The 22500-nt window shown below is 38.4% G+C and overlaps 18 non-coding genes across 18 annotated transcripts; all 18 read left to right on the forward strand.

Moving 5' to 3' along the window:
- Nucleotides 1-720: 720 nt before the first annotated feature.
- Nucleotides 721-802, forward strand: TRNAL-AAG (transfer RNA leucine (anticodon AAG)). Its single transcript has one exon. It is a non-coding gene; the product is annotated as a tRNA-Leu (tRNA).
- A 414-nt stretch (nucleotides 803-1216) lies between these two features.
- TRNAL-UAG (transfer RNA leucine (anticodon UAG)) lies at nucleotides 1217-1298 on the forward strand. Its single transcript has one exon. It is a non-coding gene; the product is annotated as a tRNA-Leu (tRNA).
- Nucleotides 1299-2035: 737 nt separating this feature from the next.
- TRNAL-AAG (transfer RNA leucine (anticodon AAG)) lies at nucleotides 2036-2117 on the forward strand. The gene has a single exon. It is a non-coding gene; the product is annotated as a tRNA-Leu (tRNA).
- Nucleotides 2118-2533: 416 nt separating this feature from the next.
- On the forward strand, nucleotides 2534-2616 carry TRNAL-UAA (transfer RNA leucine (anticodon UAA)). The gene has a single exon. It is a non-coding gene; the product is annotated as a tRNA-Leu (tRNA).
- Nucleotides 2617-4009: 1393 nt separating this feature from the next.
- TRNAL-UAG (transfer RNA leucine (anticodon UAG)) lies at nucleotides 4010-4091 on the forward strand. The gene has a single exon. It is a non-coding gene; the product is annotated as a tRNA-Leu (tRNA).
- Nucleotides 4092-4828: 737 nt separating this feature from the next.
- TRNAL-AAG (transfer RNA leucine (anticodon AAG)) lies at nucleotides 4829-4910 on the forward strand. Its single transcript has one exon. It is a non-coding gene; the product is annotated as a tRNA-Leu (tRNA).
- A 737-nt stretch (nucleotides 4911-5647) lies between these two features.
- On the forward strand, nucleotides 5648-5729 carry TRNAL-AAG (transfer RNA leucine (anticodon AAG)). Its single transcript has one exon. It is a non-coding gene; the product is annotated as a tRNA-Leu (tRNA).
- A 416-nt stretch (nucleotides 5730-6145) lies between these two features.
- Nucleotides 6146-6227, forward strand: TRNAL-UAG (transfer RNA leucine (anticodon UAG)). The gene has a single exon. It is a non-coding gene; the product is annotated as a tRNA-Leu (tRNA).
- Nucleotides 6228-6693: 466 nt separating this feature from the next.
- Nucleotides 6694-6775, forward strand: TRNAL-AAG (transfer RNA leucine (anticodon AAG)). The gene has a single exon. It is a non-coding gene; the product is annotated as a tRNA-Leu (tRNA).
- Nucleotides 6776-7192: 417 nt separating this feature from the next.
- On the forward strand, nucleotides 7193-7274 carry TRNAL-UAG (transfer RNA leucine (anticodon UAG)). The gene has a single exon. It is a non-coding gene; the product is annotated as a tRNA-Leu (tRNA).
- A 746-nt stretch (nucleotides 7275-8020) lies between these two features.
- Nucleotides 8021-8102, forward strand: TRNAL-AAG (transfer RNA leucine (anticodon AAG)). The gene has a single exon. It is a non-coding gene; the product is annotated as a tRNA-Leu (tRNA).
- Nucleotides 8103-8520: 418 nt separating this feature from the next.
- Nucleotides 8521-8602, forward strand: TRNAL-UAG (transfer RNA leucine (anticodon UAG)). Its single transcript has one exon. It is a non-coding gene; the product is annotated as a tRNA-Leu (tRNA).
- A 1725-nt stretch (nucleotides 8603-10327) lies between these two features.
- On the forward strand, nucleotides 10328-10409 carry TRNAL-UAG (transfer RNA leucine (anticodon UAG)). Its single transcript has one exon. It is a non-coding gene; the product is annotated as a tRNA-Leu (tRNA).
- A 7445-nt stretch (nucleotides 10410-17854) lies between these two features.
- Nucleotides 17855-17936, forward strand: TRNAL-AAG (transfer RNA leucine (anticodon AAG)). Its single transcript has one exon. It is a non-coding gene; the product is annotated as a tRNA-Leu (tRNA).
- Nucleotides 17937-19180: 1244 nt separating this feature from the next.
- On the forward strand, nucleotides 19181-19262 carry TRNAL-UAG (transfer RNA leucine (anticodon UAG)). The gene has a single exon. It is a non-coding gene; the product is annotated as a tRNA-Leu (tRNA).
- A 735-nt stretch (nucleotides 19263-19997) lies between these two features.
- On the forward strand, nucleotides 19998-20079 carry TRNAL-AAG (transfer RNA leucine (anticodon AAG)). The gene has a single exon. It is a non-coding gene; the product is annotated as a tRNA-Leu (tRNA).
- Nucleotides 20080-20498: 419 nt separating this feature from the next.
- TRNAL-UAG (transfer RNA leucine (anticodon UAG)) lies at nucleotides 20499-20580 on the forward strand. Its single transcript has one exon. It is a non-coding gene; the product is annotated as a tRNA-Leu (tRNA).
- Nucleotides 20581-21487: 907 nt separating this feature from the next.
- On the forward strand, nucleotides 21488-21569 carry TRNAL-UAG (transfer RNA leucine (anticodon UAG)). Its single transcript has one exon. It is a non-coding gene; the product is annotated as a tRNA-Leu (tRNA).
- The last annotated feature ends 931 nt before the right edge of the window (nucleotides 21570-22500 follow it).

Below are 22500 nucleotides of genomic sequence, written 5' to 3' on the forward strand. Positions count from 1 at the left end.
CAGTATTGTGAGCATTGAGATGTCCCTAATATTGCAATGACCACCAGAAACCCAAGCACCAGTATCACATACCTAACCCTAACCATATGTGAATGCTCTAATAAATCTCAATATGTTTTGTCAGTGATTGGTTTCAAAGTGGTAAACTCGACTAAAATGCAAATTAATAAAAAATTAACCATTTCTCATCTAGATTGCATGGCAACCAATATTCTTTTTAAAAAAAATCTTTTCTCACTTATGTTAAGAGCATCTAAAATGCTTAACATAAAACATATTTTTACGTATTTCTTTAATACAACAACAACATTTTCTGTAATTCTAGTTCTAGATTCCAGACTGTGAGAAACTATGAGTTACCTTTAAGTGTGGTAGCATGGATAGGAAGGGTCATGGTAAGATACTAAGAGGTTTTGGGGTTAGGCATGGAAGAAAAAGAATTAAGGATAGGCTGCAGGTATGTTCAGTGTTAAAGTTAGGGGCTCGATGTTGAAAGTTAGAAGGCTTACCTAGCAAGTGTCTGAATTGTGAGCATTGAGATGTCCCTAATATTGCAATGACCACCAGAAACACAAGCCCCAGTATCACGTACCTAACCCTAACCATATGTGAATGCTCTAATAAATCTCAATATGTTTTGTTACTTCATATAAAGTGAACAAAACACATTTAAATAATCATTTGATAGATCTTTGAGCCACATGAACACTGCACCCATGAGGTAGCATGGCCGAGCGGTCTAAGGCGCTGGATTAAGGCTCCAGTCTCTTCGGAGGCGTGGGTTCAAATCCCACTGCTGCCATATTTATTATTGATATATATTGTTAGAGGTTGATGGTTTCATTGTTCTATCCACAAGAATGCAATTCAATTAAAAAGTAAGTGTTCATCATCACATTGTTATAACAGCTAATTTCTTTCTTTGCTAACTTCCCAAAGCTGCCATATAAATTTTCCAAAGAAAATGTCAGTAATTGGTTTCAAAGTGGTAAACTCGACTAAAATGCAAATTAATTAAAAATTAACCATTTCTCATCTAGATTGCATGGCAACCAATATTCTTTTTAAAAAAATCTTTTCTCACTTATGTTAAGAGCATCTAAAATGCTTAACATAAAACATATTTTTACGTATTTCTTTAATACAACAACAACATTTTCTGTAATTCTAGTTCTAGATTCCAGACTGTGAGAAACTATGAGTTACCTTTAAGTGTGGTAGCATGGCCGAGCGGTCTAAGGCGCTGGATTTAGGCTCCAGTCTCTTCGGAGGCGTGGGTTCAAATCCCACTGCTGCCATAATTATCTTCCAAAAACAAAATCAGTTATTTTCTCTTAAAGTTCAAATTCTATCTGGTGTATGATAGTTGCTGGGACAATTCAACAACAGAGTTCAAAAAAGTTTATCATATTTACTAGATACTTTTCAAAAATATTTCTAAAGACTGTAGAGACATAAAAATTAACTTGAAGTGATTACAATTGGATGCATTGGGCATCCTGGCATTCGGGAAGCTGCAAGTCAGGAAACTGATAGCAGAATTCCAAACACTGGTAAAACGACTGATTTTGGAACTCTGTCCTATGTGTAGGGGATGTTATGGTTCAATGGCAGGGGGTGGGGTAATGGTTAGGCACTAAGAAGGGAGGTTAAGAGTTTGAAACTATAGGAGTATGTTTAAGGTTATGATGCAGATAGGAAGGGTCATGGTAAGATACTAAGAGGTTTTGGGGTTAGGCATTGGAAGGAAAAGAATTAAGGATAGGCTGCAGGTATGTTCAGTGTTAGAGTTAGGAGCTCGATGTTGAAAGTTAGAAGGCTTGCCTAGCAAGTGTCAGTATTGTGAGCATTGAGATGTCCCTAATATTGCAATGACCACCAGAAACCCAAGCCCCAGTATCACGTACCTAAACCTAACTATATGTGAATGCTCTAATAAATCTCAATATGTTTTGTTACTTCATATAAAGTGAACAAAACACATTTAAATAATCATTTGATAGATTTTTGAGCCACATGAACACTGCACCCATGAGGTAGCATGGCCGAGCGGTCTAAGGCGCTGGATTAAGGCTCCAGTCTCTTTGGTGGCGTGGGTTCAAATCCCACTGCTGCCACATTTATTATTGATATATATATTGTTAGAGGTTGATGTTTTCATTGTTCTATCCACAAGAATGCAATTCAATTAAAAAGTAAGTGTTCATCATCACATTGTTATAACAGCTAATTTCTTTCTTTGCTAACTTCCCAAAGCTGCCATATAAATTTTCCAAAGAAAATGTCAGTAATTGGTTTCAAAGTGGTAAACTCGACTAAAATGCAAATTAATTAAAAATTAACCATTTCTCATCTAGATTGCATGGCAACCAATATTCTTTTTAAAAAAAATCTTTTCTCACTTATGTTAAGAGCATCTAAAATGCCTAACATAAAACATATTTTTACGTATTTCTTTAATACAACAACAACATTTTCTGTAATTCTAGTTCTAGATTCCAGACTGTGAGAAACTATGAGTTACCTTTAAGTGTGGTAGCATGGCCGAGCGGTCTAAGGCGCTGGATTTAAGCTCCAGTCTCTTCGGAGGCGTGGGTTCAAATCCCACTGCTTCAATAATTATCTTCCAAAAACAAAATCAGTTATTTTCTCTTAAAGTTCAAATTCTATCTGGTGTATGATAGTTGCTGGGACAATTCAACAGCAGAGTTCAAAAAAGTTTATCATATTTAATAGATACTTTTCAAAAATATTTCTAAAGACTGTAAAGACATAAAAATTAACTTGAAGTGATTACAATTGGATGCATTGGGCATCCTGGCATTCGGGAAGCTGCAAGTCACGAAACTGATAGCAGAATCCCAAACACTGGTAAAACGACTGATTTTGGAACTCTGTCCTATGTGTAGGGGATGTTATGGTTCAATGGCAGGTGGCGGGGTAATGGTTAGGCACTAAGAAGGGAGGTTAAGAGTTTGAAACTATAGGAGTATGTTTAAGGTTAAGATGCTGATAGGAAGGGTCATGGTAAGATACTAAGAGGTTTTGGGGTTAGGCATTGGAAGGAAAAGAAATAAGGATAGGCTGCAGGTATGTTCAGTGTTAGAGTTAGGAGCTCGATGTTGAAAGTTAGAAGGCTTGCCTAGCAAGTGTCAGTATTGTGAGCATTGAGATGTCCCTAATATTGCAATGACCACCAGAAACCCAAGCACCAGTATCACGTACCTAACCCTAACCATATGTGAATGCTCTAATAAATCTCAATATGTTTTGTCAGTGATTGGTTTCAAAGTGGTAAACTCGACTAAAATGCAAATTAATTAAAAATTAACCATTTCTCATCTAGATTGCATGGCAACCAATATTCTTTTTAAAAAAAAATCTTTTCTTACTTATGTTAAGAGCAACTAAAATGCTTAACATAAAACATATTTTTACGTATTTCTTTAATACAACAACAACATTTTCTGTAATTCTAGTTCTAGATTCCAGACTGTGAGAAACTATGAGCTACATTTAAGTGTGGTAGCATGGCCGAGCGGTCTAACGCGCTGGATTAAGGCTCCAGTCTCTTCGGAGGCGTTGGTTCAAATCCCACTGCTGCCACATTTATTATTGATATATATATTGTTAGAGGTTGATGTTTTCATTGTTCTATCCACAAGAATGCAATTCAATTAAAAAGTAAGTGTTCATCATCACATTGTTATAACAGCTAATTTCTTTCTTTGCTAACTTCCCAAAGCTGCCATATAAATTTTCCAAAGAAAATGTCAGTGATTGGTTTCAAAGTGGTAAACTCGACTAAAATGCAAATTAATTAAAAATTAACCATTTCTCATCTAGATTGCATGGCAACCAATATTCTTTTTAAAAAAAATCTTTTCTCACTTATGTTAAGAGCATCTAAAATGCTTAACATAAAACATATTTAATACAACAACAACATTTTCTGTAATTCTAGTTCTAGATTCCAGACTGTGAGAAACTATGAGTTACCTTTAAGTGTGGTAGCATGGCCGAGCGGTCTAAGGCGCTGGATTTAGGCTCCAGTCTCTTCGGAGGCGTGGGTTCAAATCCCACTGCTGCCATAATTATCTTCCAAAAACAAAATCAGTTGTTTTCTCTTAAAGTTCAAATTCTATCTGGTGTATGATAGTTGCTGGGACAATTCAACAACAGAGTTCAAAAAAGTTTATCATATTTACTAGATACTTTTCAAAAATATTTCTAAAGACTGTAGAGACATAAAAATTAACTTGAAGTGATTACAATTGGATGCATTGGGCATCCTGGCATTCGGGAAGCTGCAAGTCAGGAAACTGATAGCAGAATCCCAAACGCTGGTAAAACGACTGATTTTGGAACTCTGTCCTATGTGTAGGGGATGTTATGGTTCAATGGCAGGGGGTGGGGTAATGGTTAGGCACTAAGAAGGGAGGTTAAGAGTTTGAAACTATAGGAGTATGTTTAAGGTTATGATGCAGATAGGAAGGGTCATGGTAACATACTAAGAGGTTTTGGGGTTAGGCATTGGAAGGAAAAGAATTAAGGATAGGCTGCAGGTATGTTCAGTGTTAGAGTTAGGAGCTCGATGTTGAAAGTTAGAAGGCTTGCCTAGCAAGTGTCAGTATTGTGAGCATTGAGATGTCCCTAATATTGCAATGACCACCAGAAACCCAAGCCCCAGTATCACGTACCTAACCCTAACCATATGTGAATGCTCTAATAAATCTCAATATGTTTTGTTACTTCATATAAAGTGAACAAAACACATTTAAATAATCATTTGATAGATTTTTGAGCCACATGAACACTGCACCCATGAGGTAGCATGGCCGAGCGGTCTAAGGCGCTGGATTAAGGCTCCAGTCTCTTCGGAGGCGTGGGTTCAAATCCCACTGCTGCCATAATTATTTTCCAAAAACAAAATCAGTTATTTTCTCTTAAAGTTCAAATTATATCTGGTGTATGATAGTTGCTGGGACAATTCAACAACAGAGTTCAAAAAAGTTTATCATATTTACTAGATACTTTTCAAAAATATTTCTAAAGACTGTAAAGACATAAAAATTAACTTGAAGTTATTACAATTGGATGCATTGGGCATCCTGGCATTCGGGAAGCTGCAAGTCAGGAAACTGATAGCAGAATCCCAAACACTGGTAAAACGACTGATTTTGGAACTCTGTCCTATGTGTAGGGGATGTTATGGTTCAATGGCAGGGGGTAGGGTAATGGTTAGGCACTAAGAAGGGAGGTTAAGAGTTTGAAACTATAGGAGTATGTTTAAGGTTATGATGCAGATAGGAAGGGTCATGGTAAGATACTAAGAGGTTTTGGGGTTAGGCATTGGAAGGAAAAGAATTAAGGATAGGCTGCAGGTATGTTCAGTGTTAGAGTTAGGAGCTCGATGTTGAAAGTTAGAAGGCTTGCCTAGCAAGTGTCAGTATTGTGAGCATTGAGATGTCCCTAATATTGCAATGACCACCAGAAACCCAAGCCCCAGTATCACGTACCTAACCCTAACCATATGTGAATGCTCTAATAAATCTCAATATGTTTTGTTACTTCATATAAAGTGAACAAAACACATTTAAATAATCATTTGATAGATTTTTGAGCCACATGAACACTGCACCCCTGAGGTAGCATGGCCGAGCGGTCTAAGGCGCTGGATTAAGGCTCCAGTCTCTTCGGAGGCGTGGGTTCAAATCCCACTGCTGCCATATTTATTATTGATATATATTGTTAGAGGTTGATGTTTTCATTTTTCTATCCACAAGAATGCAATTCAATTAAAAAGTAAGTGTTCATCATCACATTGTTATAACAGCTAATTTCTTTCTTTGCTAACTTCCCAAAGCTGCCATATACATTTTCCAAAGAAAATGTCAGTGATTGGTTTCAAAATGGTAAACTCGGCTAAAATGCAAATTAATTAAAAATTAACCATTTCTCATCTAGATTGCATGGCAACCAATATTCTTTTTAAAAAAAAATCTTTTCTCACTTATGTTAAGAGCAACTAAAATGCTTAACATAAAACATATTTTTACGTATTTCTTTAATACAACAACAACATTTTCTGTAATTCTAGTTCTAGATTCCAGACTGTGAGAAACTATGAGCTACTTTTAAGTGTGGTAGCATGGCCGAGCGGTCTAAGGTGCTGGATTTAGGCTCCAGTCTCTTCGGAGGCGTGGGTTCAAATCCCACTGCTGCCATAATTATCTTCCAAAAACAAAATCAGTTATTTTCTCTTAAAGTTCAAATTCTATCTGGTGTATGATAGTTGCTGGGACAATTCAACAACAGAGTTCAAAAAAGTTTATCATATTTACTAGATACTTTTCAAAAATATTTCTAAAGACTGTAAAGACATAAAAATTAACTTGAAGTGATTACAATTGGATGCATTGGGCATCCTGGCATTCGGGAAGCTGCAAGTCAGGAAACTGATAGCAGAATCCCAAACACTGGTAAAACGACTGATTTTGGAACTCTGTCCTATGTGTAGGGGATGTTATGGTTCAATGGCAGGTGGTGGGGTAATGGTTAGGCACTAAGAAGGGAGGTTAAGAGTTTGGAACTATAGTAGTATGTTTAAGGTTATGATGCAGATAGGAAGGGTCATGGTAAGATACTAAGAGGTTTTGGGGTTAGGCATGGAAGAAAAAGAATTAAGGCTGAGGTAGCATGGCCGAGTGGTCTAAGGCGCTGGGTTAAGGCTCCAGTCTCTTCGGAGGCGTGGGTTCAAATCCCACTGCTGCCATATTTATTATTGATATATATTGTTAGAGGTTGATGTTTTCATTTTTCTATCCACAAGAATGCAATTCAATTAAAAAGTAAGTGTTCATCATCACATTGTTATAACAGCTAATTTCTTTCTTTGCTAACTTCCCAAAGCTGCCATATACATTTTCCAAAGAAAATGTCAGTGATTGGTTTCAAAGTGGTAAACTCGGCTAAAATGCAAATTAATTAAAAATTAACCATTTCTCATCTAGATTGCATGGCATTCAATATTCTTTTTTAAAAAAAAATCTTTTCTCACTTATGTTAAGAGCAACTAAAATGCTTAACATAAAACATATTTTTACGTATTTATTTAATACAACAACAACATTTTCTGTAATTCTAGTTCTAGATTCCAGACTGTGAGAAACTATGAGCTACTTTTAAGTGTGGTAGCATGGCCGAGCGGTCTAAGGCGCTGGATTTAGGCTCCAGTCTCTTCGGAGGCGTGGGTTCAAATCCCACTGCTGCCATAATTATCTTCCAAAAACAAAATCAGTTATTTTCTCTTAAAGTTCAAATTCTATCTGGTGTATGATAGTTGCTGGGACATTTCAACAACAGAGTTCAAAAAAGTTTATCAGAGTTCAAAAAAGTTTATCATACTTTTCAAAAATATTTCTAAAGACTGTAAAGACATAAAAATTAACTTGAAGTGATTACAATTGGATGCATTGGGCATCCTGGCATTCGGGAAGCTGCAAGTCAGGAAACTGATAGCAGAATCCCAAACACTGGTAAAACGACTGATTTTGGAACTCTGTCCTATGTGTAGGGGATGTTATGGTTCAATGGCAGGTGGTGGGGTAATGGTTAGGCACTAAGAAGGGAGGTTAAGAGTTTGAAACTATAGGAGTATGTTTAAGGTTAAGATGCTGATAGGAAGGGTCATGGTAAGATACTAAGAGGTTTTGGGGTTAGGCATTGGAAGGAAAAGAATTAAGGATAGGCTGCAGGTATGTTCAGTGTTATAGTTAGGAGCTCGATGTTGAAAGTTAGAAGGCTTGCCTAGCAAGTGTCAGTATTGTGAGCATTGAGATGTCCCTAATATTGCAATGACCACCAGAAACCCAAGCACCAGTATCACGTACCTAACCCTAACCATATGTGAATGCTCTAATAAATCTCAATATGTTTTGTTACTTCATATAAAGTGAACAAAACACATTTAAATAATCATTTGATAGATTTTTGAGCCACATGAACACTGCACCCCTGAGGTAGCATGGCCGAGTGGTCTAAGGCGCTGGATTAAGGCTCCAGTCTCTTCGGAGGCGTGGGTTCAAATCCCACTGCTGCCATATTTATTATTGATATATATTGTTAGAGGTTGATGTTTTCATTTTTCTATCCACAAGAATGCAATTCAATTAAAAAGTAAGTGTTCATCATCACATTGTTATAACAGCTAATTTCTTTCTTTGCTAACTTCCCAAAGCTGCCATATACATTTTCCAAAGAAAATGTCAGTGATTGGTTTCAAAGTGGTAAACTCGGCTAAAATGCAAATTAATTAAAAATTAACCATTTCTCATCTAGATTGCATGGCAACCAATATTCTTTTTAAAAAAAAAAATCTTTTCTCACTTATGTTAAGAGCAACTAAAATGCTTAACATAAAACATATTTTTACGTATTTCTTTAATACAACAACAACATTTTCTGTAATTCTAGTTCTAGATTCCAGACTGTGAGAAACTATGAGCTACTTTTAAGTGTGGTAGCATGGCCGAGCGGTCTAAGGCGCTGGATTTAGGCTCCAGTCTCTTCGGAGGCGTGGGTTCAAATCCCACTGCTGCCATAATTATCTTCCAAAAACAAAATCAGTTATTTTCTCTTAAAGTTCAAATTCTATCTGGTGTATGATAGTTGCTGGGACATTTCAACAACAGAGTTCAAAAAAGTTTATCATATTTACTAGATACTTTTCAAAAATATTTCTAAAGACTGTAAAGACATAAAAATTAACTTGAAGTGATTACAATTGGATGCATTGGGCATCCTGGCATTCGGGAAGCTGCAAGTCAGGAAACTGATAGCAGAATCCCAAACACTGGTAAAACGACTGATTTTCGAACTCTGTCCTATGTGTAGGGGATGTTATGGTTCAATGGCAGGTGGTGGGGTAATGGTTAGGCACTAAGAAGGGAGGTTAAGAGTTTGGAACTATAGTAGTATGTTTAAGGTTATGATGCAGATAGGAAGGGTCATGGTAAGATACTAAGAGGTTTTGGGGTTAGGCATGGAAGAAAAAGAATTAAGGATAGGCTGCAGGTATGTTCAGTGTTAGAGTTAGGGGCTCGATGTTGAAAGTTAGAAGGCTTACCTAGCAAGTGTCTGAATTGTGAGCATTGAGATGTCCCTAATATTGCAATGACCACCAGAAACACAAGCCCCAGTATCACGTACCTAACCCTAACCATATGTGAATGCTCTAATAAATCTCAATATGTTTTGTTACTTCATATAAAGTGAACAAAACACATTTAAAAAATCATTTGACAGATCTTTGAGCCACATGAACACTGCACCCATGAGGTAGCATGGCTGAGCGGTCTAAGGCGCTGGGTTAAGGCTCCAGTCTCTTCGGAGGCGTGGGTTCAAATCCCACTGCTGCCATAATTATTTTCCAAAAACAAAATCAGTTATTTTCTCTTAAAGTTCAAATTCTATCTGGTGTATGATAGTTGCTGGGACAATTCAACAACAGAGTTCAAAAAAGTTTATCATATTTACTAGATACTTTTCAAAAATATTTCTAAAGACTGTAAAGACCTAAATATTAACTTGAAGTGATTACAATTGGATGCATTGGGCATCCTGGCATTCGGGAAGCTGCAAGTCAGGAAACTGATAGCAGAATCCCAAACACTGGTAAAACGACTGATTTTGGAACTCTGTCCTATGTGTAGGGGCTGTTATGGTTCAATGGCAGGTGGTGGGGTAATGGTTAGGCACTAAGAAGGGAGGTTAAGAGTTTGAAACTATAGGAGTATGTTTAAGGTTAAGATGCTGATAGGAAGGGTCATGGTAAGATACTAAGAGGTTTTGGGGTTAGGCATTGGAAGGAAAAGAATTAAGGATAGGCTGCAGGTATGTTCAGTGTTAGAGTTAGGAGCTCGATGTTGAAAGTTAGAAGGCTTGCCTAGCAAGTGTCAGTATTGTGAGCATTGAGATGTCCCTAATATTGCAATGACCACCAGAAACCCAAGCACCAGTATCACGTACCTAACCCTAACCATATGTGAATGCTCTAATAAATCTCAATATGTTTTGTCAGTGATTGGTTTCAAAGTGGTAAACTCGACTAAAATGCAAATTAATTAAAAATTAACCATTTCTCATCTAGATTGCATGGCAACCAATATTCTTTTTAAAAAAAATCTTTTCTCACTTATGTTAAGAGCATCTAAAATGCTTAACATAAAACATATTTTTACGTATTTCTTTAATACAACAACAACATTTTCTGTAATTCTAGTTCTAGATTCCAGACTGGGAGAAACTATGAGTTACCTTTAAGTGTGGTAGCATGGCCGAGCGGTCTAAGGCGCTGGATTTAGGCTCCAGTCTCTTCGGAGGCGTGGGTTCAAATCCCACTGCTGCCATAATTATCTTCCAAAAACAAAATCAGTTATTTTCTCTTAAAGTTCAAATTCTATCTGGTGTATGATAGTTGCTGGGACAATTCAACAACAGAGTTCAAAAAAGTTTATCATATTTACTAGATACTTTTCAAAAATATTTCTAAAGACTGTAGAGACATAAAAATTAACTTGAAGTGATTACAATTCGATGCATTGGGCATCCTGGCATTCGGGAAGCTGCAAGTCAGGAAACTGATAGCAGAATCCCAAACACTGGTAAAACGACTGATTTTGGAACTCTGTCCTATGTGTAGGGGATGTTATGGTTCAATGGCAGGGGGTGGGGTAATGGTTAGGCACTAAGAAGGGAGGTTAGGGCGTGACCACGGCGGTGCATGAGTGAGCTCAGATGTGCTGAGCTCCGGGCTGCACGACTCTCTCTATGTTCCCGTATTGATCCTTAAGGAAGCCCTGACGCACTCTTTCTATGCTGTGGAACCGGCACGGAGCAGTTATATGGTGTGATGCCCTGAGGTGGTAATGACCGGAGCCCTGCCCTGAACCTTCCTTATTATATATTACAATTAAAGTGAGCTCTCCAACACCGCAAGCAAGAGGAGGAAGTCACTACATCAGCGAGACGCAGTGAGCGCGAAGTGCACGCCGGGTGTGAGACGGCGCGCACTCTACAGCACTGCCGAGAAGTCGAGCCTCGCTGCGTGGCATGCCGAGTGATATGCGCTCTGCCTTCTGAGGGAGAGACAAGGAGAGAACTACTGCCTGCGGCCAGATAAAGCTGTTGACTCCAACTACGAGCTGGTTCTGCAGGAGAAGAACAATCTACACCGGGTGAGAGACGACGGGGATTGACGCTGCAGAGAATTGTGAGAGCAGAAGTGAATGATAAAAGATTCCCCTTGCAGGACATCCGCACTCGGAGTGAGAGGCCAGGTGCGGGATTCTACAGGCTTGTTTCCTACAGCCGCGCTCAGGTGAAACACCATTGAGGCTGACTGTCACGCCGGACGAGAGACGGCGGGTGGATGTGGTGAGTGCGAGAGACTGTAGTGGTTCCTTGTAAAAACGGAGCCAAGTTATTGATCCAGCTGTGAGGGTCTGGATGACGGAGCTTGCTCTTATTACAGAAGATTACCCTTTCAAATCAGCGTCAAGATAGAGAGGGGCTGGTAATAAAGGCAGGAGAACCCTTTATGTGCCATATCAGCTCAGAGAACTGAGTAATCCGGTGCCAAAGGGGTTAGGCATACTCACAGATACAGTAGGAATCAAAGTGTCTAGTGTGCGTGCGCATAGGTCCCCCTGAAAAGATTTGGACGAACTTTCTGCATGCACATGTGAGCATATTGAGTAACCATACGGCCTAGAGAACTGTAAAAATATATAGCAATACATAAGCTCTTAATTGGCTATAGCACAGTGTGGAATTTACTTTAATTGACTTTAATTGAATTGTAAATCTATTACAAAATGGGGAAGACTGGTCAGACTGCGGCGGCCGCTCGCCTTGAAAAATATGCACGCACACAGTCTCAGACCCAGTCTAGCAATTCCTCTCAAAATACTACTCCTCAGACCTCTCCCTCTAAAAATCAACCGTCAAAGGTTCAGCAGCCTACAGAGATAACCCTGCAGCAAGTCTTAGACGCAGTCAATAACAGTGAACAACGTCTCTCACAACAGATTGATAAACTTCAGTCCGATATAATGCTCATTAGAGATGATGCCCAGAAGACAAGGGAAAGGGTTATGGAGATAGAGAAAAGGATGTCTACCGTGGAAGACACTCTACAACCCTTAAAAAAACAAGTTGATACGATAACATCCCAACTCTCCGAACTTAGGGTTAAGCACACCGACCTGGAAGGTCGGATGAGACGGAATAATGTTCGTTTTATTGGTCTAGAGGAGAGAGTGGAAGGGAGAGAGCCTGAAGCTTTCCTAGAGGAATGGCTCAAAAAAGAACTTGGCCAAGCGAATTTATCTGCAGTGTTCCATATTGAGAGAGCCCATCGAATCCCGTCACGTCCTCCCATCCCTGGGGGTTCGCCCCGTACAATGATCGCGAGATTTTTACACTATGGAGACCGTGATAAAGTTCTTAGACTGATAAGGGAAAAGGTGGACTTTGGATATAAAGGATCTAGGGTGGCTGCGTTCCCTGACTTACCCCATGAAGTCCAACGTGATAGAGCCAAATTCCGTGAGGCTAAGGCCAGATTGCGGGACTTGGGTATCAAATATTCAATGTTATATCCATCACGGCTTAGAGTAATTGATGGAGGATCTGTAAAATTTTTTGAGTCAGTTCAGGAGGTATCTAGTTGGATGGATACAGCGCACCCTGGGAAGGTGCAACTGAACACGGAGTAGCCACAATTGTGTAATATTCTGGAAGGATGTGCGTCAGGTTTTTCTTGTTTTTTTTTTTTTTGTTTTTTTTTGTCCGCGGGAAATTAAGAGAGATAATTAATGTTTATGTTGTGTGAAATACTGTATAGGATGCCCGGAGCTCAGCCCGCACTAGGGGTGGTATTTAGGTAGAGCTCCAGAAGAAGAGGGATATGGGGGGGGTATATTTTCTAGGTATGCCTTATTGGGAGGTTATACAGGGAGGGGGGAGGTGAGGGGGTTTATGTTCTATGTTGTGTGTCCTGTTAGTACTTGTCTGCTAAGGGAGAGGGAGGAGGAGTGGGAGCATGAGGAGGGAGAAATAATTAGAGACAGCCTCAGTTTCAGGTTTTGATATTTTTAAATTGAGTTATGGTTAGAATTTTGACCTGGAACTGCAGAGGCCTCAATGATAAAGTTAAGCGGTCTCTTGTTCTTAATCAATGTAAGCACTTGGGAGCAGAGATAATATGTTTACAGGAGACACATCTATATGGGGAAAAGCAATTATCACTTAGGCGCCCATGGCTGCAGAAGGCCTATCATGCTTCTTTTACTAATGCATCACGAGGGGTGTCTGTATTAATTAAAAAATCACTGGCATTTGAACCAATATCAGTAGAGATTGATCAGTACGGGAGATACGTCTTCTTGGAATGTCTGGTAAATGCTGTGAGACTCAATATTCTAGCTATTTATATACCTCCTCCATTTAAATTTGAGGTGATATATAAGGCAATGGATTTTATTGCAGCTAGACCAGACAATGTCTACGTGTGTCTTGGGGATTTCAACATGGTAATGGACCATAAGGTGGATATATGGTCTCCCAGAACTACTAATACTGCTGGTTGTACAAAGTTTGCTAAGATTGTATCTGAATTGGGCTGGATCGATGCTTGGAGGGTTAAATTCCCAGATAGAAGTCAATTTTCATGCTATTCTCCCTCTTATAATAACTTTTCAAGAATCGATTTAGCATTTGTTCCCAAAGACTATGTCAACAAGATCTCTGAGATCGAATATCATGCTAGAGGTATTTCTGATCACGCTCCACTAGTTATCCAGTATGATACTGAGTCTCTTCGAGGGAATTCTTATTGGAAGTTTTGGCCTGGATGGCTGGTGAAGCTGGATCCAGAATTAATTAGGGTAGAGATGGACGGTTATTTTGGTATCAATGTCGACTCAGCAAACCCAATGGTTGTATGGGATTCATTTAAAGCATTTATAAGGGGTATTCTGATAAAAGAGACTGCCCAGATTAAAAGATCAATATACGCAGCAGAGTTGACCCTGGAAAAGAATATGTTGACCCTTGAACAAAAGTTTTTATTAGACAGGGCCGAGGTCAGTAGACAGGAATGGCTAAGCGCGCAAAGAGCCTGGATATGCCATCTACAGGATATGGCCAAGTATAGATTATTAAAAAATTCCCATAGAAATTATTTGCATGGTGATAAGGCTGGGAAATTGTTGGCATATATGTCAAAGTTAGATAGACCAGCTAACACGATTGTGAGTTTAAAAACAGACACCGGGGAAATTATAACTGAAACACCCAAGATAGCAGATAGGCTCGCCTCCTACTTTAAAGAAATATACCAGTCTAAGATAAAGGTTAGCGGGATAGAATGCAAAAACTATATTTTAGGTATAGATTTGCCCAAACTGTCGTTGGAGGCGTCCGCGATACTCGATCAGCCAATTACCAATGAGGAAGTTATATTCGCAATAAAGAATCTTTCGGGGGGAAGGCACCAGGTGCTGACGGCCTCCCGGTAGAATTGTACAGGGTCTTTTCGGATATATTGGCCCCAAGACTTACATATATTTATCAGTCGGTGGAAGAAGAGGCAAGGTTATCCCAATCCATGTCAGAGGCAGTTATCATTGTGATTCTGAAGAATGGAAAAGACCCGCTAAAGGTAGAGTCTTATAGACCTATTTCCCTACTTACAGTCGATGAAAAAATCTATGCTGCTATATTAGCAAGAAGACTGAATTCAGTCCTAAATGAAATAGTGCACCCAGATCAGACGGGCTTCAGACCCGGACAATCAACCGCTATTAATCTGCGGAGGGTCTTTTCCTTTCTACAGTATGGGACTAGGGATGCTTCAGATCTTGCCGTGGCCTCTTTCGATACTCAGAAGGCCTTTGATTCAGTAGAATGGCTATACTTAAGAACTGTATTAGAGGCCTTTGGATTTGGGCAAGTGTTTATTAACAGAGTTTTCTCTATTTATCACTCCCCAACCGCACGGATATCTGTTAACGGCTATACAACTGAACCTTTCCCGCTTACCCGCGGTACTAGGCAGGGCTGCCCCCTCTCCCCCACCCTGTTCGCATTGGCAATTGAGCCTCTGGCTTGTAGATTGAGGGGAATTTTATGTAGTGCGGATAGGTTTGGGGATGGACTGGACGGTCTTGTCTCTTTGTATGCGGACGACATCTTAGTAGGTACAACGAATTACGGTAGGGACCTCCCTAGAATACTATATGCAATTCAGGAATTTGGAAAATATTCGGGGCTAGTGATAAATAGAGATAAATCTCATATATTGATAGGCCCCGGTAGGAGCAGACCCAACGATATCGTCCGATCAAAAATGATTCTTCAAATCCCGGTAGTAGAGTACTGTACATATCTGGGGGTGGTAATAGCCACAGACCCTAAGGGATACATTGCCCATAATCTAACACCCCTGATTGTAGAAATAAAAGATCGCTGTAATAACTGGATGAAGCTCCCCCTAACTAATATAGGTAGAGTGAATTTGATAAAGATGATTATATTACCTAAAATTCTTTATATACTGCATCATTCCCCTATCTATATTCCTAGTTCATTCTTTAAGAAACTTAATGGTATATTTGCTTCGTTTATTTGGAGAAATAAAACCCCAAGGATCAAATAGGAGACACTTACTAGACCAAAAGAAAAAGGGGGCTGGGCTCTACCTAATTTCAAGAATTATTATTTTGCTGCCCAGTTGACACACCTGAGGGAATGGATTATTAGCGATTATCAAACAAAAGAATTATTGAGACTGATTGAGTCTTTCTATCCTGGCTATACTCCCACTCAGGTGATTCAATGGGGACGAACTAGAAAGAAAAATCCATATATAATAAATCAAGCCATAAAAATTTGGAAGGGGTGCTCTGGGTTATGTGGATATAAGGGGATAGATCCAGAAGTTCCGATATTCTGTTTGGATCCATTAAGTAAGCCTGAATTTCAGAGTACCAGAATTAAAATGAACGAACTGGGAATAAATCAGCTGGGTCAAGTGGTCTCATATAATAAGGTTAAATCCTTTAGTATACTTCAGGAAGAATATGGGGCGACGTCCAATATGCTTTTGTATTATTACCAGATTAAAGGGGTGTTAATGGAATATTTTAAACCTGAGGGGAGAGTTATCCAGGATAACCCTATTAAAACTCTAATTAGGGAAAGTGGTCAAAAAAAATGTCTATCGAGATTCTATAGATATATAATGGATTTAGCTCAGCAGGACCAATTGTTAGGCCTCCTGAATAAGTGGCGAGGGGATATCCCCGATATAGCGCTAGCCGATTGGGAGAAGTCTCTTAAGAATATTACTGAATCGACATACTCTATCTGAGTTCAACAGATACAATACAACATAGTCCATCGAATTTATTATACACCGGAGACTATTAGTAAATTCTCTAAGCATAATCCTGACAAATGTCCAAAATGTCAAGGGATGAATTGTAACTTTTTTCATTTAGTATGGCAATGCCCGGAAATACAAAAATTCTGGAGCCATGTTAATAATATAATGCATGGTCTGGGTCTACTCCCTAAAGATCCTATTCCCTCGTGTTTAATCCTGGGTATACATCTCCCCAATTTACTATTAAACAGTGATCGACGGCTGGCCATAATTCTGTTATCTTTGGCAAAAGTATGTATTGCTAGACTGTGGTTAGATACAAGAGCCCCAGACATTAAAGAATGGATAAACCTGGTGAATTACACTTTTAAAAACGAAAGGGAGGTATATTTGTACAAGAAGAGTATGGAAAATTTTTATAAAATTTGGGCTATTTGGTATCACTCAATATATTATAAATAATTGAAAAAGTATACTAGTTTTGATAAAGAAAAAATCTATTTCACAGTTAATTTAGTAATATATATGCACAGTTAATGCACAGATAATAATTAATTGATGTTTAAGCACTGAGCATGTATTGATGAATTTTTCTTTTTTATTTATTTATCTTGATGTTAAAATATTTCAATATAAAAATTGCACTAATATGCAGCACGGGTGGTAAAAAATTTCTTTTCCAGTTTATTTTTATTTCTTTTTCTTCTCTTCATCACTAATAATGCTTCCCCTCCGATCGCCCTTTTTCTTGGTTTCTTCATTGTCTTTCCTTCTCTTCTCTCTCCTTACCTCTCCCCCACCACTCCCGTGGTTATCCCGGGGGCAGTTCCAAATCAAGCTTCGAGCTGCCCTGGCGATACTGAACAATGCAGACATTTATAGTGTGTTCATGTTAGTGTGTAATGTCTAGTACTTATTGTATTTATATCTTACTGTAATATTCTATTATGTTTTAACATAAGTGTTTTTCTGTGTAAGCAAAAAATTTGAATAAAAATCATTTAAAGAAGAAGGGAGGTTAAGAGTTTGAAACTATAGGAGTATGTTTAAGGTTATGATGCAGATAGGAAGGGTCATGGTAAGATACTAAGAGGTTTTGGGGTTAGGCATTGGAAGGAAAAGAATTAAGGATAGGCTGCAGGTATGTTCAGTGTTAGAGTTAGGAGCTCGATGTTGAAAGTTAGAAGGCTTGCCTAGCAAGTGTCAGTATTGTGAGCATTGAGATGTCCCTAATATTGCAATGACCACCAGAAACCCAAGCCCCAGTATCACGTACCTAACCCTAACCATATGTGAATGCTCTAATAAATCTCAATATGTTTTGTTACTTCATATAAAGTGAACAAAACACATTTAAATAATCATTTGATAGATTTTTGAGCCACATGAACACTGCACCCATGAGGTAGCATGGCCGAGCGGTCTAAGGCGCTGGATTAAGGCTCCAGTCTCTTCGGAGGCGTGGGTTCAAATCCCACTGCTGCCATAATTATTTTCCAAAAACAAAATCAGTTATTTTCTCTTAAAGTTCAAATTCTATCTGGTGTATGATAGTTGCTTGGACAATTCAACAACAGAGTTCAAAAAAGTTTATCATATTTACTAGATACTTTTCAAAAATATTTCTAAAGACTGTAAAGACATAAAAATTAACTTGAAGTGATTACAATTGGATGCATTGGGCATCCTGGCATTCGGGAAGCTGCAAGTCAGGAAACTGATAGCAGAATCCCAAACACTGGTAAAACGACTGATTTTGGAACTCTGTCCTATGTGTAGGGGATGTTATGGTTCAATGGCAGGTGGTGGGGTAATGGTTAGGCACTAAGAAGGGTTAGAGTTAGGTTAAGAGTTTGAAACTATAGGAGTATGTTTAAGGTTAAGATGCTGATAGGAAGTGTCATGGTAAGATACTAAGAGGTTTTGGGGTTAGGCATTGGAAGGAAAAGAATTAAGGATAGGCTGCAGGTATGTTCAGTGTTAGAGTTAGGAGCTCGATGTTGAAAGTTAGAAGGCTTGCCTAGCAAGTGTCAGTATTGTGAGCATTGAGATGTCCCTAATATTGCAATGACCACCAGAAACCCAAGCCCCAGTATCACGTACCTAACCCTAACCATATGTGAATGCTCTAATAAATCTCAATATGTTTTGTTACTTCATATAAAGTTAACAAAACACATTTAAATAATCATTTGATAGATTTTTGAGCCACATGAACACTGCACCCATGAGGTAGCATGGCCGAGCGGTCTAAGGCGCTGGATTAAGGCTCCAGTCTCTTCGGAGGAGTGGGTTCAAATCCCACTGCTGCCACATTTATTATTGATATATATATTGTTAGAGGTTGATGTTTTCATTGTTCTATCCACAAGAATGCAATTCAATTAAAAAGTAAGTGTTCATCATCACATTGTTATAACAGCTAATTTCTTTCTTTGCTAACTTCCCAAAGCTGCCATATAAATTTTCCAAAGAAAATGTCAGTGATTGGTTTCAAAGTGGTAAACTCGACTAAAATGCAAATTAATTAAAAATTAACCATTTCTCATCTAGATTGCATGGCAACCAATATTCTTTTTAAAAAAAATCTTTTCTCACTTATGTTAAGAGCATCTAAAATGCTTAACATAAAACATATTTTTACGTATTTCTTTAATACAACAACAACATTTTCTGTAATTCTAGTTCTAGATTCCAGACTGTGAGAAACTATGAGTTACCTTTAAGTGTGGTAGCATGGCCGAGCGGTCTAAGGCGCTGGATTTAGGCTCCAGTCTCTTCGGAGGCGTGGGTTCAAATCCCACTGCTGCCATAATTATCTTCCAAAAACAAAATCAGTTATTTTCTCTTAAAGTTCAAATTCTATCTGGTGTATGATAGTTGCTGGGACAATTCAACAACAGAGTTCAAAAACGTTTATCATATTTACTAGATACTTTTCAAAAATATTTCTAAAGACTGTAGAGACATAAAAATTAACTTGAAGTGATTACAATTGGATGCATTGGGCATCCTGGCATTCGGGAAGCTGCAAGTCAGGAAACTGATAGCAGAATCCCAAACACTTGTAAAACGACTGATTTTGGAACTCTGTCCTATATGTAGGGGATGTTATGGTTCAATGGCAGGGGGTGGGTAATGGTTAGGCACTAAGAAGGGAGGTTAAGAGTTTGGAACTATAGTAGTATGTTTAAGGTTATGATGCAGATAGGAAGGGTCATGGTAAGATACTAAGAGGTTTTGGGGTTAGGCATGGAAGAAAAAGAATTAAGGATAGGCTGCAGGTATGTTCAGTGTTAAAGTTAGGGGCTCGATGTTGAAAGTTAGAAGGCTTACCTAGCAAGTGTCTGAATTGTGAGCATTGAGATGTCCCTAATATTGCAATGACCACCAGAAACACAAGCCCCAGTATCACGTACCTAACCCTAACCATATGTGAATGCTCTAATAAATCTCAATATGTTTTGTTACTTCATATAAAGTGAACAAAACACATTTAAATAATCATTTGATAGATCTTTGAGCCACATGAAAACTGCACCCATGAGGTAGCATGGCCGAGCGGTCTAAGGCGCTGGATTAAGGCTCCAGTCTCTTCGGAGGCGTGGGTTCAAATCCCACTGCTGCCATATTTATTATTGATATATATATTGTTAGAGGTTGATGTTTTCATTGTTCTATCCACAAGAATGCAATTCAATTAAAAAGTAAGTGTTCATCATCACATTGTTATAACAGCTAATTTCTTTCTTTGCTAACTTCCCAAAGCTGCCATATACATTTTCCAAAGAAAATGTCAGTGATTGGTTTCAAAGTGGTAAACTCGGCAAAAATGCAAATTAATTAAAAATTAACCATTTCTCATCTAGATTGCATGGCAACCAATATTCTTTTTTAAAAAAAAATCTTTTCTCACTTATGTTAAGAGCAACTAAAATGCTTAACATAAAACATATTTTTACGTATTTCTTTAATACAACAACAACATTTTCTGTCATTCTAGTTCTAGATTCCAGACTGTGAGAAACTATGAGCCACTTTTAAGTGTGGTAGCATGGCCGAGCGGTCTAAGGCTCTGGATTTAGGCTCCAGTCTCTTCGGAGGCGTGGGTTCAAATCCCACTGCTGCCATAATTATCTTCCAAAAACAAAATCAGTTATTTTCTCTTAAAGTTCAAATTCTATCTGGTGTATGATAGTTGCTGGGACAATTCAACAACAGAGTTCAAAAAAGTTTATCATATTTACTAGATACTTTTCAAAAATATTTCTAAAGACTGTAAAGACATAAAAATTAACTTGAAGTGATTACAATTGGATGCATTGGGCATCCTGGCATTCGGGAAGCTGCAAGTCAGGAAACTGATAGCAGAATCCCAAACACTGGTAAAACGACTGATTTTGGAACTCTGTCCTATGTGTAGGGGATGTTATGGTTCAATGGCAGGTGTTGGGGTAATGGTTAGGCACTTAGAAGGGAGGTTAAGAGTTTGAAACTATAGGAGTATGTTTAAGGTTAAGATGCTGATAGGAAGGGTCATGGTAAGATACTAAGAGGTTTTGGGGTTAGGCATTGGAAGGAAAAGAATTAAGGATAGGCTTCAGGTATGTTCAGTGCTAGAGTTAGGAGCTCGATGTTGAAAGTTAGAAGGCTTGCCTAGCAAGTGTCAGTATTGTGAGCATTGAGATGTCCCTAATATTGCAATGACCACCAGAAACCCAAGCACCAGTATCACGTACCTAACCCTAACCATATGTGAATGCTCTAATAAATCTCAATATGTTTTTTCAGTGATTGGTTTCAAAGTGGTAAACTCGACTAAAATGCAAATTAATTAAAAATTAACCATTTCTCATCTAGATTGCATGGCAACCAATATTCTTTTTAAAAAAAATCTTTTCTCACTTATGTTAGGAGCATCTAAAATGCTTAACATAAAACATATTTTTACGTATTTCTTTAATACAACAACAACATTTTCTGTAATTCTAGTTCTAGATTCCAGACTGTGAGAAACTATGAGTTACCTTTAAGTGTGGTAGCATGGCCGAGCGGTCTAAGGCGCTGGATTTAGGCTCCAGTCTCTTCGGAGGCATGGGTTCAAATCCCACTGCTGCCATAATTATCTTCCAAAAACAAAATCAGTTATTTTCTCTTAAAGTTCAAATTCTATCTGGTGTATGATAGTTGCTGGGACAATTCAACAACAGAGTTCAAAAAAGTTTATCATATTTACTAGATACTTTTCAAAAATATTTCTAAAGACTGTAGAGACATAAAAATTAACTTGAAGTGATTACAATTGGGCATCCTGGCATTCGGGAAGCTGCAAGTCAGGAAACTGATAGCAGAATCCCAAACACTGGTAAAACGACTGATTTTGGAACTCTGTCCTATGTGTAGGGGATGTTATGGTTCAATGGCAGGGGGTGGGGTAATGGTTAGGCACTAAGAAGGGAGGTTAAGAGTTTGAAACTATAGGAGTATGTTTAAGGTTATGATGCAGATAGGAAGGGTCATGGTAAGATACTAAGAGGTTTTGGGGTTAGGCATTGGAACCAAAAGAATTAAGGATAGGCTGCAGGTATGTTCAGTGTTAGAGTTAGGAGCTCGATGTTGAAAGTTAGAAGGCTTGCCTAGCAAGTGTCAGTATTGTGAGCATTGAGATGTCCCTAATATTGCAATGACCACCAGAAACCCAAGCCCCAGTATCACGTACCTAACCCTCACCATATGTGAATGCTCTAATAAATCTCAATATGATTTGTTACTTCATATAAAGTGAACAAAACACATTTAAATAATCATTTGATAGATTTTTGAGCCACATGAACACTGCACCCATGAGGTAGCATGGCCGAGCGGTCTAAGGCGCTGGATTAAGGCTCCAGTCTCTTCGGAGGCGGATCCCACTGCTGCCACATTTATTATTGATATATATATTGTTAGAGGTTGATGTTTTCATTGTTCTATCCACAAGAATGCAAGTCAATTAAAAAGTAAGTGTTCATCATCACATTGTTATAACAGCTAATTTCTTTCTTTGCTAA

Source organism: Crinia signifera, chromosome 6 (genome assembly GCF_055691185.1).
Source record: "Crinia signifera chromosome 6, ASM5569118v1, whole genome shotgun sequence".
NCBI classification, from domain to species: domain Eukaryota; kingdom Metazoa; phylum Chordata; class Amphibia; order Anura; family Myobatrachidae; genus Crinia; species Crinia signifera.